The 20,446-nt window shown below is 41.3% G+C and overlaps 1 protein-coding gene across 2 annotated transcripts in view; it reads right to left on the bottom strand.

Moving 5' to 3' along the window:
- LOC131048799 (protein ESMERALDA 1) overlaps positions 1–20,446 on the bottom strand; it is a 134,783-nt gene that overhangs the window by 102,593 nt on the left and 11,744 nt on the right. The window lies entirely within an intron of this gene.

The raw sequence follows: 20,446 nt of genomic DNA, 5'->3' as shown, positions 1-20,446 counted from the left end.
CAATTATTGAGGAGCCTACATATTTAATTGACCTGTCCAAGGCTCAGATGCTTGAGAAAATAAAGGAATTGGAGCGCCAAATAAAAGGCACAGGGGAAAGAGCTATCTTAGAAAAGAAGGAGATAGTGAATATAGTTTTAGGCCATTGACAGTAGGTTACACAGTATTCATTCGTTATATTCTTTATTGTTTGAAGCCATAATTTTTTTTTTAAAAGATCAAAAGGTAGTTGCGCCATTATTTGGTAAGTGGGTGCATAGAGCTAATGAACTAAAAATGATGTTAATGGCTTCCAAGTTTCATGCTGATAGACCTCAAGCACTTCAACCAACCTATTTGTTGGTGAAGTCATTACAAGAATTTCAGACTCTGCCAGAGAATCTAGAGAAGAAAATCAGAGAATTGATGAAGGGTTTCAATGAACTGCAAGACACATTGTTGACTGGGATTATGTACGGTTCCGCAAGCAGTATGGTCCTCTTCAACTGCTCCTCGTACTGTGTAACTTGTGTATAGCCTCCTCAGAACGTACGATGGTGATCGTACAGTACACTTCCCTCAGCAATCGACGTACGGTGTAATTTGTATGGCACCTTAGAACCTATGTTAGTGACCATAAGGAACACTCCCCTCGGGAAGTCAGTGTGCAGTGAATGCGGATCAATGACCTTGATCGTACGATGGTATGGTCATATGGGTTGGGTGTACGGTAGTAGCCGCACGGTGAGTTGGTGGTATGGTCGTACGGCGGGCCGTACGGTAGTGGTCGTACGGTGAGTGAATATCCACCGAGTTTCACCCTTGAGCCCTCCAGACGTTTAGACAGTTTGGTGTTGCACAAAGAAATGAAATGAATTATTAATATTCCAAACACAAGAGACTTAGTTGAAGGTTCATACTTGCCAAAAGAAAGATTCGCACATGCAAAGAGAAATTATATTGATAATAATTGCACAATAGATTATACAGACTCCGAACAAAAGCAAAATAGGGTGAGTAGAAACTCCCACCGAAATTGCGGATGCTAAGTAGGGAGGATCTCTCACCTCCGAAATGGCAGACAAGCTAAACTCCAACTGGAATTCGCACATACAAAGAAATTACCAAATTCGCATACCTACAACAATGACTAACTCGGCCATAAATATGGGCTCCAAGAAATTTCCTGAAGGATTACAAACGGGCCGACATGACCAAAATAAAACTTGACTAATTAAATAAAGGGCCCAAAAGATTTATTATTAAATTTGGGGCCATACAATAAAGTATTTTAATTTTATTATTTCATTATATCGGGGACATCATAGTCCTCTTGGGCCAAGAATTGCTTGCCCCCAAGCAATTGCAAACTTGGATGCTCCAGAATTTGCTCTCCTTCCCAGGTGGCATCCTTGATTGGTAGATCCTTCCAACGCACAAGGAACTCCTTGATTGTGCACGATCTCAACTTCTTCTCTCTGACATCGATGATCTCCACCGCTTCCAGAATTGGTTTTCTTTCTTCGTCGATGGGTGGCAGATCCTTGGACACTGTGACGCGTTGCCCGACGGCCTTCTTGAGAAATGACACGTGAAAAACTTTGTGAATTCGACTCCCTTCAGGAAGCTCCAACTCGTAGGCGACCTCGCCCACCCTCTGAACCACCCTGTAGGGTCCATATAAACACGGCTTCAGCTTCTCCTTACCACTAGTCTTCAAGGAGGATTGTCTGTATGGTTGAAGTCAGAGGTATACTAGATCACCCACCTCAAAATTTCGCTTAATCCGGTGTCTGTCGTGTTGTGACGTTTTCACACATCGCCCCATTGCAAATGGGGACCCCTACTTTTTTTTTCTTTTTAGGGTTTGTCTTTTTAGGTTTTTTAGGGTTTTGTCAGTTAGCCTTTGCATTTTGAGTGTCGCCGAGGGGATCACATGGATAGCAGGTCCGGCTTGAGTGATGTCTTGATCCTGAAATGTGGCTAAGTTTGGAATGTCCTGAAATTTGGCTAAGTCTGAAGTCCTGATCCTGAAATTTGGCTAAGTCTGGAATGCCCTGATCCTAAAATTTGACTAAGTCTGGAAACTGAAAAACCTCAAAAAACTAGATTTTGCAATATAACTCCTGGAGGTCTGAAACCACTCTCAAACATCCTGAAAGTATATATGGAATATAACTTAAAGTATAAGACTTATACTTAAATGTTATATTCCATAAAAATTATCCTAATAGAGAGTTCAAAATGTCAAATTTCGCTCCTGTCCTTCACTGAGGATCCAGAGCGAAAAGCGCTCCTGTCCCTCTCCAAGGGTCCAAGGCGAATCGCTCCTGTCCCTCACCAAGGGTCCAGCGCAAAAAGGCTTAGTGAAGTCATTCCTGACCTTGTTTGGACAAATTGAAGCATCAAAGGCATGATGGAGGACAAAATGAACATGATAGAGCATCCAGACTTGATCAAAGGCAATGAAATGATGGAGTATTTGTCTAAATTGGCTAAGGTGCTCCTGTCCCTCTCTGAAGGACCAGAGCGATTTTATTCATATACACATTTTTAGACCTTGTTTGGACTCGAACTCTTATTCATGGCATGTAACAAGATGATATCTTCCTTAGCCAAGACATTTTTTGATGAAAATTGTAACAATTTGGCCTAGAGAGCAAAATTTGCTCCTGTCCCTCACTGAAGGACCGGAGCTTGAATTCCAAATTTGCTTCATTTTTGCAAGATTGAAGTGATTTTACGATTTGAAGAGGCTAAGGGAAGCATGTTTTGCCCATTGAATATAATTTAAGCAGTCTACAAAGGAGAAAATCAACCTAAATGACAAGTTTGCTCCTGTCCCTCACCAAGGGACCAGGGCTATTTTCAAAGGGCGCTCCTATCCCTCTCCAAGGGACCAGAGCGATTTTCCCTCAAGGCAAGTTTTTGGCAAAAGGAAAGCAAGTTTCGCGTTTGAGGTGGGTGGAGGAAGACACAATCGATCCGTTGAAGATAATTTTCGAAGCTAGCAAAGGACGAATTGGCTTGTAATTGCAAAAGTGCTCCCATCCCTCACTGAAGGACCGGAGCTTGAATTTCAAATTTGCACTGTTCTTGCAGGATCAAGACAATTTTATGATTTGAAGAGACCAAGGAAAACATGATTTATCCATTGAATATAATTTGGAAGGCTAACAAAGGACGGATAAGATTGGATTTGCAAAATAGCTCCTGTCCCTCTCCAAGGGACCAGGGCGAAAAACCTAATATCCAGTCCTTCTCGCCAAGTTTGGACGAATCTAGGCCAAAGCACAAGTTTGGAATGATACTTAAGGTGCTTCGGGGTGGAATGGAGTTGCAAGGACCACAAATTTCGATGACAATTGGCAAAAGCGCTCCTGTCCCTCTCCAAGGGACCAGAGCAAAGTTATCAACATTCGTTATTTTTTGCCTTATTTTAGCAAATCGCATTAGATGCCAAATTCGTTAAAAACTTCAAAATATTTTAAAAAATTTCAATTAAATTGGCATTTAATAAAGGCGCATGGCATTTAATAAATTAATTTTTGAGCCTTAGAAAAATCGAAATTTTAATTATAAAGGCATTTAAAATTAATTTTTATTAAATTAAAATTAAAAGATGAAGTGCTTGAGGTATTATTTTTATTCATTTTATCAAGTCGGCCTCTTCCTTTTTTAATTTTATTTATTTTTTGCCTTTACTTGCAAGGTCGGCCTCATGGGTAAGTGGAAGGTGAGCGCTCTATATATTGGAGGTGTTTTTTTCACAATTCAAATCATTCTTGCATTATCTCTCATGCGAACTTGAAGAGCAATTTGAGGAGGGCGAAATTCATCTTGAAGGCTATTGGAGAGGCGAATTTCTTGCTAGATTGAAGGTTAATTTCCAGATGTTTTGAAGGTATTTGAAGGCGAATTTCCAGATTTTTGAAGAGGAAGGTGGAGTTCTTTTCCAAGCTAAAGGAGGTGCATTTTATCCAAGGGAGAGCTTTGATCTACACTTTGCCTAGCAAAATTCATCTATTTTTTAGAGTTAATTCTCAAGAGGAGGTATGGCAAAATCATCTTGACACCCTTATTCAAGGTTTGATTTTTTTTTTGACATTTTTTAGAAAAGTCTAAGTATTGCATGGTTAATTAGGAAATGATAACTCAAGATTTATCATGAAGTTTCCTAATTAAAATCTTGAATCTTCCTTTTAAAGTTTAATTTTTAGATTTCAAGATATATTACTAAATTCCAGATGTTGTGTAGGTATCAAGATGGCGACTCCCAAGCTCGAAGGATCTACAAGTCGGAAGGCTCTCCTCAAGGAAAATCAAGCCAGATCAAGGACGGCCTCCTCCAAGAAGATCAAGCAAGGACAAGGGCGACCTCCTACAGTCTAGCATCGACAAGAACGGCCTTCTTTCGATCCAGCGTCATCAGGATAAGGGCGACCTCTTCCAATCCAGCGTTCCAAGGCGAGGTACATCATCATCCTGCAAATCAAGGACACAAGAAGTTAGAACAAGGGTTCGTTGAAGAAGCAAATAGTTCCAGATGAATTAATTAAAGCTAGCTTCTCAACAACATCAAGTTGAATATCTACCAAGTTACAAGTGTCGAACGAGGTGGCATCCTAGTCATCACTTCTCCAGTCGGATTGGTCCACCTCAGCATGTCCAGATTCAATGTACCTAACTCATGGAAGGTGGCACAAACTTCGATGTACCTACCCTGGCTATTCATTGGTGGAATTTTCCAGAGAGGACATGTGTCCAAGCAATACAATTTTATCATTGGTCAAGCATTAAATGTTATGTAATGGTTGTAACAAACCCTAATTAGGGTTTTTATTATTGAATCCTGGCCATTGATCTCAAATTGATCTTAGCCATCGAATTGTATTGTGGGCACTATATAAGCCCTGGCATTTCATTTTGTAAAGGAGTTGAAAATAGTTGGAAGCAGTTAGTGAATAGAGAGTAGATAGAAATAGTTGATAGAATAGTAATTAGAGTAGAGTAGAGAGAGAAGGCAAAGATTGTTGCCAAGATGTTGTTGTAAAAGACTTGTAACTTCATTGAAGAAATGGTGAAATTTATGGGTCGATTCGACAATTTGCATGGTCTCTATACTTCTCATATTTGATTTCATGTTATTAGATGAGTGGAAGAAATGTGCTTGATTGATGGTGAAATTCGTATATCCATACTACTAGCAGTTTGTTGATTGCAGACTTGCCTTGCGTAGTCAACTGGAATCATTCAGCTTAAGCTTAACTTCAATTGTCGCTTCTTCATTGATATGCATCAACCTGATGGTGTCTATGCCTGTAGTGATGATTTGAACATCATAAAGCTTTCCTTCGAAGATCGCACTAACCTTGTGGAGATGGTCCTGCGATGTCAAAACAAGACTTAGTTAGAATTTCATCAGAGATCATTCATTGCTCCTACATTCTTAGTATTAGGATTAGATCCTCTCCTCGCCCTCGTCTTTTTTCCTTTTTTTTTCAAATCAAAGCTAGTAAGAGCCCGTGTTCCAGCAATATTCAAAGCAGATCAGACGTTCAATCATCAAATGTAAGTCCCCTTGTGATTCCAGCAAATCACAGCATACCACAGAGAGCTTACCCACACGTAGAGATCCTACAACGAAGAACCTTGGAGTCATCCTGATTGATCCTTTTCCGCGATATCTTCAGCAATCAGAGGCTTTACTCAAGAGAGGATAAGGTACCCTTGGGTATTTTATTCTGTGTTAGGCAGTGTACAAAATACACGTCAACATGTCGGCATACATCTTTTGCTAGTTCTGAGCCCTCTGCAAGTTATCCTTGAGAGATCTCAGGATATCCAAACTCTCCTGAAGCTAGTCTTTGGCCCTCAGTGCACGACTATCTCCCAATGACAGATCAACAAATGACAAAGGTTCATAACCATACAGTGCTTTGAAGGGTGGCATACCTATCAACATGTGATAGGTGGTGTTGTAACAGTGTTCACCCAAATGTAACCAGCGAACCCAAGCCTTCTGTTGTGCTGAGACATAGTTCCTGAGATAACCCTCTAGCCATTTGTTCACAATCTCGGTTTGTCCGTCTGTTTGGAGATGGTAGCTTGTGTTGGGCGACAACTCGGTTCCTGCCAACCAAAATAATTCCATCCAAAAGGTACTCAAAAAATGGCTATACCCGTCACTTACTATGTTCCGATGTAGACCATGTAAGCAGAATACCTCACGAAAGAACAACTCAGCCACTTGAGCTGCTTGGTATCCTATGGGAATGGCAAAAAAATGGGCATACTTGGTCAAGCGGTCTACCACGATGAAGATGCAATCCTTTCCTTGCACTTTGGGGAGCCCAGTAATGAAATCCATCGAGATGCAATCCCATTTTTGGTCAGGGATTGGCAATGGTTGGAGCAGTCCAGCGGGTAAGGTGTGCTCAAATTTGTTCTCCTGACAGGTGGGGCATTCCCACACGTACTGGAGAATGTCGTTCTTAAGTCCCTTCCAAGAAAACCTTTCCTGGATCTGTCTGTAGGTTTTCAAGTATCTCAGGTGTTAGGCCAAGGGAGAGTCGTGCATTTCCTTCAGAATCTTCTCCTTTATCTTGGACTCAGGTACTAGATAAATTTTGTCCTTGTAGTAAATGATGTCGTCAACCACCTTGTATCGGTCATCCTGCATTTGACCATCCATCAATTCGCAAGCAAAAGTATTCTTGGAGTATTCAACCAACATATGTTCCTTCCAATCCACCGAAATCTAGGATAGAGAACATATGACAGGCCTTCTTGACAGGGCATCGACTACCACATTATTCTTGCCCTTCACATACTCAATGTCAAAATCAAATGCCTAGATTTTGCTTACCCACTTTTGTTATCGTTCATTCAGATCCCTCTGCCCCAAGAAATATCACAAGCTGTTGTGGTTTGTCCATACAACAAACTTTGCCCCGACGAGGTACTGTCGAAACTTTGCCAGTGCGTGCATGATGGCGAGCATCTCCTTGTCGTAGATGGAGTACAACCGCTCAACTCCCGAGAACTTCCTACTTTCAAACGCGATGGGGTGATGGTCTTGCATCAACACCACTCCAATGCCTTCACTCAAGGCATCGCACTCCAGGATGAAAAGGAGAGTGAAGTCTGGTAGTGCCAAAACTGGACACGTACTCATAACTTCTTTTAATTTGTCGAAGGTGTGTTGCACCTGCGCATCTTGATGGAAGGATCCTTTCTTCGTCAGATCTGTCGATGGTGCACCAAGCTATGAAAATCCTTTCACAAACCTTCTATAATAACTGTACAATCCAAAAAATCCACGCAGCTCCGAGAGAGTCTTGGGTAGAGGCCAATCCAAAATTGCTTGAATCTTCTCCTAGTGAACTTGTACCCCCCCAGGCACTGATGACGTGACCCAAGTATAGGACCTCAATCATTCCAAACTCACATTTGGACCTCTTGGCATATAATGATTGCAATTCCATAATCCCCAATACTTCATCCAAATGTCTCAGATGTTCCTCCCAAGTCTTGTTGTAGATGAGTATGTCATCAAAGAATACCAGTAGGAACTTACGCAGTTGCTTATTGAAGATGTGGTTCATGCAGGACTGAAAGTGGTGGGAGCATTGGTTAACCCAAATGGCATGACCAAGAACTCATAGTGTTCATAATGGCTTTTCCACATCTTGCTCCCTCATATGGATCTGATGGTAGCCGGAGCAGAGATCAATTTTGGAGAAATAGATTGCACCATGTAGTTCGTCCAACAGCTCATCAATCTTGGGAATGGGGTATCTATTCTTGATAGTCTTCTTGTTGAGTGCACGGTAGTCAACACACATTCTGGGAGTTTCGTCCTTCTTCTTCAATAGTACCACCAAGGACACAAAGGGGCTAGAGCTGGGTCGGATCCATCCTTTATCGAGGAGTTCCTGGATCGTTTTCTCTATCTCTTCTTTGAACTTCTTCGGGTGGCAATAGGGTGTGGTGATAACGTGTTTTGCTCCTTCCAACTCGATGGTATGCTCAAACCCTCAATGTGGGGGTATACCAAGTGGACTATCAGCGAAGACCAAACTATGTGTTGACGTGTATTTTGTACACAATCATACACAGAATAAAATACCGACAGGCATCTTATCCTCTCTTGAGAAAATAGTCTCTAACTGCTGAAGATCTGCAAAAAGGATCAGTTAGATGGACTCCAAGGTTCTTTTAGTGGGGTCTCCACATGTGGACAAGCTTTTTTAGTGGTATGATGTGATTTGCTGTTTCCTCCAAGGCGTCTTACGGATTCAAATGCTCGAAAATTTTACTAAACTAAAAGGAACTTTCAAAAAATGGAAAAGGACAGGGTTTAAGGAAGTCTAATCTAGCCTAACCCTATGAACGACTTAGCATGAATGAGATTTGGCAAGACTCAACCAACTTCAATTTTGCCATAAGATAACAACTCAATTGAAATTAGTGCGATCTTCTAAGGTAATAATGGTATTCAATGCATCAAAGACCAAGGACACTACTACGAAGGTACATATCCTAGATGCGAAAATGCTTGAAGGTTAAGGACTCAAAATGTTTTCCAGTCGACCACGCAAGGCGTTCCTACAATCAGCAAGAAGCTAGTGGTTTGGATTGCGAATCCTACCAAATATCAAATCTCACACTTAGCCTTTCAAATTAACAAACTACTTTGATTGAGCGTGATTCAAGTACATCCAACAACCATGAAGATAACTTAAGAAATTTGCAACAAAACACCATAACTTCAATATTTTATTGATTTCCAAGTCATCATGTACAACAATTGCTTGAATTTCTCTCTTCAAGACTCAATCTTGCTACAAAATAAAAATTGCTTCTAACTCTAACTATTATCTCTCTTACTTCTTCACTATTAACTCATTACCAAATGAAATGAAAAATGGGGGTATAAATAGCATCCCCAGTTACAATGAAAGGTCCAGATTGAAAGTAAATCAATGGACAAGATCATGACACCTAAACCCTAATTAGGGTTTGTTACAAATGACCTCCTTTTTACTGAACAATATTAAATACATAGCCAAATATTAAATTTGGCACAAAAATCTAGGAGGTATCAACCAATGAGAAATAAGATGTCATGTCATCTGTAACAACCTTTCATCTAGAATCTTATTCCCTTTCCAATTCTCTTTCTTAGCATATGCAATGAATTTTGTCACGATTCCTTCGATTTCTGTGTTTGGAATCTCGGGAAGATTCTTGATACTCACTTCTAAGTGGATAACCTGATCAAATGCATCTAGAAGAGCTGTGTCCCAAGTAGGTTCAAGTTCCTTTGTTCTATCAATCAGGAGCATGGTGGCATACATCTGATCATACTGCTCATCTGTAACATCTGTGTCCTTGCGAAAGATGATCTTGATTCTATCCTCAAATTCTTGTAAATCCACATCTGTCTCGACCTCGATCCTTCTGCCAAGAATGGTACGAAGTACCTCAAATACTCTGTCCTGGATCGGATTGATCACCTCCTCAACTTGACTACATCTAACACTGATGTCCTCAAAGAGAACACTCTTTATATGGAGTAAGGTTGACCACTGAAACAAACTGTGAGAATCACCTTCTAAGATCCTCTCTTGTGCTAAAATTCTTCTGGATGTGTGTCTTATGACTTTCAAGACAGGGATGACAACGTCCTTGGTATGGGCAAATGCAGCTACTGTTGCCATCAATCTGTGAATAATCTCAAGAACTTGGATAGCCTGATGGGTGATCTTCGACATCCTTGTAACAAACTCAATGGCCACCGTGTGAGATCTATCCATCCAACCACATGTACGCTGGACCAGGTTCCTGAATCTTTCTGCTTCATTGATTGATTGAAGGGGTAATGCCTGCAATGGTGATCTAACTGGATCCTGACGTCCCAAAGGTTCATTGATGTGACTGAAATATGTCCTCCATGCACCGACCTCTCTCTCAAGCTTTCTATTCTTTTCCACTTCTTCTCTAAGCTTGTCCTTCAATGCCTCAAATGTGTCGGTGGCATCATCTAAAGTCTGCTCTGCTGTGGAAGGTCCTAACTCAATAGTCTGGATATGATAGTCCTCTGCTAGGATCTCACCCTCATATTTGTCTGCTGCCGGTGTAGCTATCTGCAGTTTTCTAGATCCAGTCTCATCTCGAATCATCTTGGACATCTTTGTAGCCTTCTTCTTCTCTGTTGTCATATGTGAACGTCCCACGAGGCTCTCTAGATCAATTGCACTGTCCTCGTCCTCTATTACGATCACCTTAGTCAATCTTTCCTTCAACCAATCTGGGATATTTGATCTTGTCTCTTGAACTTGAATCTCTTTATGTACTATTTCTTCTTGTCTGGGAGGAGATGTTACTTCATTATCATTATCTAAATCATAGTCTTGGAGAGATCCATCGGATGAAACATGCTGTGCCTGTCCTTCCTCCTGTCTGTCATTCTGTACCATCGATTCCATGGACTCTTCCACTCGAACTGTTCTATCCTCTGGCCTGGAAGAAGTACCTGGTGTTTGATCTTTGTTGGCACCTTGCTTTTTCTTGGAAGGCTCTTTCTTTTCTGATCTTTCCTTTCTCTTCGAACCTCTCGAATGGAGATTTCCCTCACTGGCACATCGAAGGTTACCTTCACCTGAATTCCTAGGATTAGGATTGCCTTCACTAACACTGGCTCCACCTTCGGCTGGCTTTTCTTCCAAAGTAAAAGACATGGCTATGCCCTGTTCTCTCAACTTCTGATGTTGAACGTCTACCCATCTGCGAGTACAAGACAAGACTGGTGCCATCAAATCATCTAAATCCACGGCCTCGGGCTCATTCCAATTCAAACTTATTGTTTTGCTTTCTCTATCATATGAAGATTGGATGTGCCTGCCGTTGTCCTGAGCTTGGTCGGCTACTCTGTAGATCTTACATTTCCTGATGAAATCCAAAGGCAATCTAGAATGTATCTTTCGTTTCACTTCGAGATCATCTAGGAGATTCATCATAAAATCTTCAATTTGGTACTCATGTCTAAATCTTCTACCAACCGTCTCCTCTAAATGTCCATGTGGATCAAAACTATTCCTCCAAGCAAAAGATGAAAAAGGATACAAGGCTAACTCCTTCTCTGCGTCATCCATGGCTAAGACATTAGGACATACCTCAACTGAATTACCCAAAATAATAGGTACCTGAACTCCATTCTGATGTCTGTGTCTGAATGCCTTCACATATGCTGCCAACTGCCTTGTTACTTCAAGTAACACAATTCTGTCTGTCGGGTACCTCGGCAACATGTATGGAGGTAAAGGACATCCATACACTCTAATGTAAGTGAACTTGGGAAACTGAATGAACCAAGCACCGTACCTCTTGATGAATTCCTGGGCATCCTGAGATAATCTGTTGTGAATCCCTCCTTGCAACGTCCTTGTGATGTTCATCGTGAAAGTATCATTGATTAACTTGTAGTTCTTCCCTGGTGGATGATGCAAGTAGGTATAGGATTCACAAACTCTGACCTCGCCGGGTCCTCTTCCAATCACTCCTCTGTGAGGTAGTCCTGCGTACTCAACGCTCCTGATTAAGGCATAGATGACGTATGAACTCATGTGGAAGGACTTAGTAGCCCTGAGTCTTCTCAGCTGTACGTCTAAGCAATGGCTAATTATCCTAGCCCAATGTATGGTACCCTTTCCTTGAACAATCACCTGGATGAAATAAAACATCCATTTCTCAAAATAGAAGGCATGAGGTGCTCCTGTGACTTTGTTGAGCATGGTAATCAAATCTCTGTACTCCTCTTGGAAATCAATCCTGTGTGGTGTGTTCGGTACTTTTCTCAGACGGGGACGACTCTTGAGTAGCTAGTTCTTGTTGATTATGCTTAGGCAAGCATCTGGATCATCATCGTACACTGATCTGGCTCCTTCAATGCTCTTGTATATCATGTCCCTGTGCTCTGGAAGATGGAAGGCTTCACTTATGGCTTCCTCTGAAAGGTACGCCAAAGTGTTTCCCTCATTGGACACAATTGTCCTGGACTGTGGATTGTAATGACGGGCACACTCGATCATCAACTCGTGGCACTGAATGGCTGGAGGAAAACCGGCCGCCTTAATGATGCCACTCTCTATTATTCTCCGGGCGACAGGTGATGGCTTGCCGATGTAAGGGACCTCTCGAAACTTCTTTGTGCTAAAGTTCCCCAAGTTGGTATCTCCAATGTTGCTCCACTTGGACACGATCTTGGTCTCCACTTCTTCGGTCTTCTGATCTTCTTTCATGAGAGCCGAGCGACTGGTGGATGCTCCCGCCTTTGGGGTCGCCATACCTACACAACATTTCATTATAAGAACTAGATTTTGCAATAAATAACGTAAATAAGAGAGATAAATTTTAGGAAACCTCATGATAAGTCTCTAGAGTTATCATTTCCTAAAATACAACGATTGAGCCAAGAGAAATTCAAGAATCAAAATTTCAAAATTTGAAATATGACGATGAATGAATAAAACAATAACAATTAAATCGCCATACCTCGATAGAGAACTAACTCTAGAATGCAAAAGATAAAATTCGCCTAGGCAAAATTGAGATATGAAGTAATCTTCAATATGATCTCCTCAAAATTGACTTCGCCACCTCTGGATAGAATGTGATCTTCAATTATCGCCTTGGACGTGGTCTTAAATGATCTTCAAATTCGCCCTTTGGCGTGGCCTCCAAATGGATCTCCAAGTCTTTAGCAACTTCGCCTCAATGTATCCTCAAGTTCGCACCACCTTTGGTCTTCAATGTAATTCGCACTCTATATTAGCGCCACCTTTGGTTTGAAATCGCACCACCTTTAGATAACTTAGCGCGCCACCCTTGGTTGAATGAAACTCGCACCACCTTTGAAGTGTCTACGCCACCTTGGATAATATTCGCACTATATTCGCCTCTTTCAATTCGCATGAAGGAAGGTAAAATAATGATGTAGAAAATGATAATTCCACCCCCCTTATATAGCGCTTGCAATCGATTTATCCCTTAGGCCGACTTGATAAAATATAACAATTTCAAACGATTTTAAAATGATTTGCAATGACATAACAAGGCCGACTTCCATATATGAGCGCTCCAATTCGATTTTTTTTTTTTTAAGTAATTAATTAACTATTAATGCCTTGCGTTTTTTTTTTTTTTTATTTGAGAATTTCGATTTTAAATAAAGGCAAAAAATAATTAATAAGAGATAACGCCATATTAAATGCCAAATAGAAATGAATTTTCAATTTTTTAAATTGATTTAGCATTTAAAGCAAATTCGAATTGTTTTAATTTGGCGCCAAAAATATGAAAACAAAGGGACGTACCTCATCGCTCTGGTCCCTTGGAGAGGGACAGGAGCGATCCATGATTTTGGTCTTGATTCTTGCGTTTTCAACGTTCAACTCCTTCATTTCCACGTCCCAAATCGATCATCTGGTGGTCCTTCGAATTTGAATTCCTTTCTTGTGCGAACAAGTGCATCTTATGACCATTATCGCCCTGGTCCCTTGGAGAGGGACAGGAGCGATCTCCATATTTTTGCTCGAAATTCTCCATTTTGGTACGATCCTTTCCTTGTATCATCTTCCAAATGCCATTTAAAACCTTGTGCGTCCTTGTCTTAACGTGATTTTCAAAGAATATCATGTGTTTTGCCTAACATCGCCCTTGTCCCTTGGAGAGGGACAGGAGCGATCTCCATGTCTTCACGTTCATCTTGTATCTTTGACCTTCAAACCTTCATTGTAAGGCGAACAGTATCATTGCTTGTGTCCTTTGCGCTTATTCCATTTGTCTTCATTATGTGTTTGGACGTATTAAAGGGACCATCGCCCTTGTCCCTTGGAGAGGGACAGGAGCGATCCATTATTTCTCCTTGATCTTGGCGACTTTTAAACTTCGATCTCCTTTGCAATGTCCTTCAAACGTCGTCCTTCGCACTTCCTAACCTCGCTTCGCTTTGACCTTTGAAGGAACGTGAGTGTTTTGATAGTATCGCCTTGGTCCTTGTCCAAAGGACAGGAGCGATCTTGATTTTTTCACGTTCAATATGCATTTTTGACCTTCGATCTTTCATTGTGATGTTTTCCAAACGCCGTCCCTTGTCTCGCTTAACCTCGCCTTGTTTCGATTTTGGAGGAATATGAGCGCTTTTGATAGGATCGCCCTGGTCCTTGTCCAAAGGACAGGAGCGATATGAGCTTTTACCTTGATTAGCAATGTTTGGACGTTTAAAACTCTTGTATGTTATCATCAAATGATGGCTTGAACCTTGTTTATCTTTATGGAGTCTTGACTTAGCACGTACTTGAAGCAAAACGAAGGATCCAAAGCAAATCGCCCTGGTCCCTTGGAGAGGGACAGGAGCGATATGGTCCCTAAGTCAATTTTGGTGATTATTTAACGTTTGAAATCTTCATGCATCACCCTTCTACCTTTCCGTGGACCCTCTAAGACCTTGCGAAATCTTGTCCTTACGTAAATCTTGCTCAAAATGATCAATACATCTAACATCGCTCTGGTCCCTTCCTGAGGGACAGGAGCGAAGTTCATCATTATGTGCTTGTTCTTGTTTTTATCAACTTGCAATTATCTTCATTGCGTGAAATGACGTCCTTTAAGTCCTCTTGGTAACTTAATATTTGCTTGTCCTTTGGAATCGATGCCTTAATGGAAATATCGCTCTGGTCCCTTCCCATGGGACAGGAGCGATCTGGGTCTTAGAGTGCACATTCCTTCCATGTGGTGACCTTTACAACCTTGCGCTTGATAGAGATGCTCTAAAATGTCTTCGCCACCCTTCGTCTTGACTTGGATCGGCCTTGAACCTTGGAGGAACGACCTTGAACTTGTGTAGAGGGTATTATCATCATCATCGCCCTGGTCCCTTGGAGAGGGACAGGAGCGATCTTTCCCTTGTGGCCACTATCTCACTTTGCCAGGTTCCAAGTTTATATTCAACGGACTCGTCCTTCTTCACTCTATTCGTCCATGCCTTGACATCATTTGTAACTTTGCAAGAAAAGCAATTATATCAAAAATCGCTCTGGTCCCTTCCTGAGGGACAGGAGCGAACTAGGCATTTAACACTGGTATGGACGTCCCAAAAATCTTCAATTTATATTCAATGCGTTCATCTCATGTTCTCCTTTGTTTTTGAACGTAAACTTGCCTTGACCCTTGTCTGGATTTTGCAAAATGAAGGAAATCGCTCTGGTCCCTAGGAGAGGGACAGGAGCTACAAGGTACCTCGCCCTGGTCCCTTGGAGAGGGACAGGAGCGATTTAGTCAATATAGGTCATTCTCCTTCGTTTCTGCATATCAAATTATATTCATTTGGCAAAGCATCCTCCTTTGAACGTCCTCAAATTGCTAAGTCATCAAAATCTTGCAAGGACGAGGCGAAATTTGATTTGTAGCTCCGGTCCTTCACTGAGGGACAGGAGCGATTTTCCTCCTGGAGGCCTTTCTGTGCTCATGAAAATCTTCAATTTATATTCAATGGAAAGATCTCGTCGTTCTCCATCACTTCAAACGTAAAATTTGTCTGGACTCTGCAAGGATGATGAGATATTTGAAATTGAGCTCCCGTCCTTCACTGAGGGACAGGAGCGATTTTGCTCCTACAGGCCAAAATAACAAGATTTTTCACATTTTAACACTTCACGAGGCGAAAACAAATCAATTCCAATGCCCAGGATCGAAATTCAAAAAAGTCAAAATTTGGTCAAAATATTCAATCGGACAAAAATTCACATTGACGGTCAACACTTAGACAAATTTAAGCTCTGCATGAACATTCCAATTGAAAATTAGACTAATTTGGCGAATTTATTGCATTCAAAATTTGCATTCTAGAAAAGAAGCTCAAAAGCTCTCAAAAATGACTGGATTTTGGCTTGAAAAGGCAAAATTTAAAACCCTAAGGCTTGGCCCTAAATCCAGACAACCAACTAACTAACAAAACCCTAAAAACGAAAGCAAAAACGAGCGAAAAACAAGCAAAAAGAGGGGGTCCCCATTTGCGATGGGGCGATGTGTGAAATGGTCACAACACTATGCTTATCCATAACCACCTAAAGTTCCTCATCCTGGTAGTAAGTCAGTAGCCCTTTCACAGGTTTTGTCGATATCAAGCAATGTGCTGCCCAAACTACATCATGTCTGAAGATGGCTTCCATACGTTTGGCGGAAATCTCCCTCGGGCCGCCATTTGACATTCCTCTGAGAACCACCTTCCTGCCATCCACCTCGAATGAGAACTCCATCTTTTTGAAGCTCTGTGTGTACTGGTTGAGGGTCTCCATCCATTGAATGCCCAAAATGACATCCGTGTCATCAAGATCTACTACAAAGAAATCGTCTGTCACTGTGTAATTTCCCATGGTGATGCTTAGTTGCGAGACCATGTGAGTGCATGATAGGAGATTGCCTCCTGCCACCTTGACATCGAACCCTTCATGCTCCTTTGTACGCAAACCCCTTCAGGTGACGAGTGATGAGTTTATGAAGTTGAGCGAGGCCCCACTATCGAGCATAACAAGGACTCGTTGCCCTTGAAGCGTACCACATACCCTAAACAAATTGCACCTTGGGGTACCTGCCAATGTGGCAATGATGCCTCCCCTCCGTACCAATGTATAAATTATCTCTGTCGGGCTTGTTTCTTCAACAGATTCTTCCCTTGGTGGTTCACTTTCCTCATGCTCCTCTTCTCCATTAGACATCACCTCAATATAATGAATCTTCTCTTTGCCCAAACATCAGTGTCCTGGCTCCCTATAGGTGAAACAAAGCTTCTTCCTTCTGAGTTCCTGTTTTGTGCCATCATCCAACGATGACTTCTTCGAGAAGGGTTTATTATCCTTCTCCTTCACAACGAAGGGTGGTTTGGGATGTGCAAAATTTCTGGAAGAGGAAGATGTTGCCATGTTATGGGCCTTCTTGATTGTTTCTGTGAGCGTGTCGGGGTTGAACCCTTTCACCCAACCCTTCAGGAGTTCCATCAATCCGTCCATGAACAAGACTACCAATCTCCGCTCTGAGATGTCTGTTACCAACACAGATAGCCTCCAGAACTCTGTGATGTAACTATCCATAGGTCCCAACTGTTTTAGTTGTGTGCCCGCTCCTTGAAATTGAGTTCTGGATCCTTCCCATCAAATCAGTCTATGAGCCTCTCCGTGAAGTCGGCATAGGAAGTTATCTGGTCATGGCCGAGAGTGACCACTCCATGATGCCACCATTCATGAGTGACTCCTTCCAAGTGAAGTGCTGCAAACTTGATAGCTTCATCTTCAGGCATCGGGTTGAGTTGGAAGTAGGTATCTTCTTTTTGTACCCAAGCTCGTGCCGAGCTTGCCCCGGTCCCATCAAAGGATAACAAATTGATCTTACCAACCTTCTGCTTGATATCATCGATATAGTGACCATAATAGCGTCGACTTCTGTCGCCAGAGTATTTCATCCGGAGCTAAACATAATCCTTGAACGATATGTCCCCCTCAAGATTTGCATCCCTCCAATCTTGGTTCAACTGTGCTTACATCTCCGGAAAAGTGGGTTCTTGCTCCCCGCGCGGCGCTTCTAATTTATGGGGAAAAGTCGACATCAGCGGCCGTGAATGTGAGCATTGGGAGTTTGATCTTCCAGTGACCGAATTATCGCCCTGCCCATTCTGTTCTCAGTTCGTTTTTCCCAAGGTCAATTGTCATAATATTTTCTCCATGAATTGTTGTTGTTGTTGTTCCCCTCTGGTTATGGTGTCGTTGAGCTAAGCTTGGCTTCTAGTTAGCTCCCTTAGTAGTGCCATGACTTCTCTTGCAAGATCCTGTGGTTCCCCCTTTCGGTTGGTAGAACGGTACCTCCTAGTGTACACCTGCATCCACTACCTGACACGGTGGCAAGATCACTAGCTTTGATACCACTGTAAGGTTCTGTACGCAGTACGGTCCTCTTCAACTACTCCACGTACGGTGTAACTTGTGTATGGCCTCCTCAAACGTACGGTACACTTCCCTCAGCAGTCGGCGTACAGTGTAATTTGTATGGCTCCTTAGAACGTACGGTGGTGACCATACAAAACACTCCCCTCAGGAAGTCGGTGTGTGGTGAGCGTGGATCAATGACCTTGACCGTACGATGGTATGGTCATACGGTAGTAGCCGCACGGTGAGTGGGTGGTATGGTTGTACGGTGAGTCAATATCCACCGAGTTTTGCCCTTGAGCCCTCCAGACATTTAGACAGTTCCGTGTTGCACAGAGAAATGAAATGAATTATTAATATTCCAGACACGAGCCTTAGTTGAAGGTTCGTACTTGCCCGAAGAAAGATTCGCACGTGCAAAGAGAAATTATATTGATAATAATTGCACAACAGATTATACAGACTCTGAACAGAAGCAGAATAGGGTGAGGAGAAACTCCCACCGAAACTATGGATGCCAAGTAGGGAGGATCTCTCACCTCCGAAATGGCAGACAAGCTGAACTCCAACTAGAATTCACACATATAAAGAAATTACCAAATTCGCATACCTACAACAATGACTAACTCGGCCATAAATATGGGCTTTGGGAAATTTCCCGAAGGGTTACAAATGGGACAACACGACCACAATAAAACTTGACTAATTAAATAAAGGGCCCGAAAGATTTATTATTAAATTTGGGGCCATACAATAAAGTATTTTAATTTTATTATTTAATTATATCGGGGACATCACAAATTATGGATGAGAATGGAGATGTTAAACAATTGCAGTCATGGAAAGAGCAGGTAGAGAAGGTAATTAATTCTCAAGTAGAATTAATATGTGATAACCTTGATACAAATATGCTTGAGTATAATATGGATAAGATAATCAATACAGACATATTTTTTGAAATTTTTGAGAGGGAAGCCAACCAAGTACTCGTTAAATATACTCGATATAGGATGAAGGCAGACAAGGTTATGAATTTTGAATGGCCATCAGAAGAGGAGTATAATAATTGGGTGAGAATGTACTTAAATGAAGATTAAGGTAGAAACGGACAGTTAGCTACTTAATGTCAGGAATAACTTGGTTCCTAGTTTTGGCATTTTGCAGCGGTTACTACCTCGGGAAGTGAATCCAGAGCGTCATGAGCCAACACCAACATCATCTTCAGCAAATACTATGAAGGCCAAGCATAAAGAATGTTTTAAGAGACAATTAGAATATTTTGTCACTAAGGAATATTGTTGTAACAAGAATCACAAGTGCTCCAATTAGCTTGTGACGTGTGTTTTCTCAAGCCTGAAGCTTGTTTGCTCCCTTGTTTTATAAAAGGGAATTTAGGGCCTTGTATAGGGGTTTTTTTCTGGTTTCTAGAATTTTTTTGTTGGTTCCAGAAGAGTCCCAGTAGAGAGTCATAGGTGAAGTTGAGAACAATTTGTTAGTCTGACACAGAGCAAATAGATAGAAAGTTCAGTGTCAAATTCTGTGAAGTTGTTGAATCCTTGGAATGTATACTGTTTTTGGCAAAGCTAGTAATTAAATTTAAAAGGACAAAATTCAGATCTATTTCTCTCCAATTTACTATTATGTCATATTTTGAATGAAATAAATCAAGGGTTTCTTTTCATTCAGCTCACTGTTGTGGTGTGTGTAATTTCTAATTCATGCTTTAATCTAACGGATTAATTAAATGCTTGAATAGAATTACAAATTGATAGGGACTTGTGCAGGGATTTCGATAAGAATTTTTAGGTTTGGTTACAAATGAGATTTATTGTCAGGCAATAATATCTTAGATCTATATACTAGGATAACATTCTGTCATATATCAATATGCACTCTGTGAATCCAATCTCCCAATGGATAAGGCACTGATCTAGGCTAAATACTGCTCTTGTTATCAGTATTTTGTCTGAGTCATCTTTGACTTGATATTTCTTGATAAATAACGAATGTCTTTTCATTTTTATATATGTTTGTTGTCATCTCATGCTCATCAACGCAGAATTAACCATTCCTGGAGCATTCTCCCTTTGTGTTGAGCCTTATTATATGAGACTATCTTCTTTGTTGTAGTGTTATTTGCAATTGTGGTGCAGAGGTTGTAAATTCGCTAAGGGATCACTCTCCCAGGTTTTGCAAAGCCCAAAGTGCAGAAAGATTTGTCAGGATCCTTGTTAGTGGGTCCAAGTCCTGGAGATTATTGAGTATTGGAGTTGGCTCCTCCATAGATAATTGAAAGAGCAACTTGGTTGCTACATCAGATAGCGTAAATCCTATTTGGAAATCAACAACCCATATGCTGAATGCTTCCATAATTTCTACAAAAAATTGATGAAGGTACAATATGTAGACTATACTTGTGTTTTACGGTTTACCACTTGACTGCTATATTTTCAGTCCCATTCCTTTTGAATTGATTACAAACTGCC

This window comes from Cryptomeria japonica, chromosome 8 (genome assembly GCF_030272615.1).
Source record: "Cryptomeria japonica chromosome 8, Sugi_1.0, whole genome shotgun sequence".
Taxonomy (NCBI): Eukaryota; Viridiplantae; Streptophyta; class Pinopsida; order Cupressales; family Cupressaceae; genus Cryptomeria; species Cryptomeria japonica.
Note: the sequence above shows the minus strand (reverse complement) of the source record. Positions and strands in the feature narration are given on the sequence as shown.